A 963-nucleotide genomic window follows, 5' to 3' on the forward strand; every position below is an offset into this window, starting at 1 on the left:
AAAAAAAAGCACTAGGCACTAAGTAATTTTTTTGGCGTTTTAATTTTCAAAAAGCACTAAATCTAGTGCTTAAAGCATCAAGTTGGCAACTATGAGTTGGACAATTATACTCCTGAAAATGTGCATCTGAAGTTTCTACCACCCAATACAACGCCAATACTGCAACCCCTTGACCAAGGGATCATACACTGTGTATTTCAGACAACTATCCATACGGAAGCAATTACTGGCTGTTGAAAAGGGTTTGTCAATTCAACAATTCCTCAAGTCAATTTCCTTGTTTGACACTTTGTTGTTGTTGGCTGGTGAAAAGCGAAGCCACAAAAAATTGTTTTCAGAAGGTTAATTTAAATATTGTTTTTAAATTTATGTTTTGCAAAATGCACTAAAATCGTATTGTTTTGTAGGCTGGTTTTAGAATGAATCATGTTGCACCTGAAGAAATCCTAGAAGAGGTGGAGGTCGCAACTGAACCGGAGGAGTTTGAAAACTACGTCGCTTGCGACAGTACCGTAGTATGTTTTGTAGATCTTACAGATAATAAAATAGTCGAAGTAATTGAACATAATTCTGATGATTCTGAAGAGGCATCTATGGAGAATGTTGCTGTTAGCATTGCTTCATTTGCAGAGGCATTAGATGCACTTTATTAATTAAAAACCATGTAAAGGGGTATAAGTTCGGGCGAAACCGAATTTTATATACCCGCCGCAGGTATCAACTATCGTCGTTGCAACTTTCTTTAAACTACCTTAAAGTCTATAACAGTCTTATTCATTGTTAAGAGATTGTTGTAAGTATTAACTTGGAAGCCTCAGTTATTGAAATATCGGAGTTTTAGTATATCCGAAAATTACCGTTATACGGGAAACTGGTGCAATTTTAGTCCGATTTAAGTAATTTTCAACGAATTGATTTTTCGTACCAAGGTTATTAAATACACCAAGTTTGGTAGAAATTGAT

The 963-nt window shown here is 35.3% G+C and overlaps 1 pseudogene; it reads left to right on the forward strand.

The window, feature by feature from the left end:
* The window catches only part of LOC118736320, a 943-nt pseudogene extending 290 nt beyond the window's left edge, over nucleotides 1–653 (forward strand).
* The last annotated feature ends 310 nt before the right edge of the window (nucleotides 654–963 follow it).

Source organism: Rhagoletis pomonella, unplaced genomic scaffold (assembly GCF_013731165.1).
Source record: "Rhagoletis pomonella isolate Grant_MI unplaced genomic scaffold, Rhpom_1.0 Rhpom_scaffold_00003, whole genome shotgun sequence".
Lineage (NCBI taxonomy): Eukaryota > Metazoa > Arthropoda > Insecta > Diptera > Tephritidae > Rhagoletis > Rhagoletis pomonella.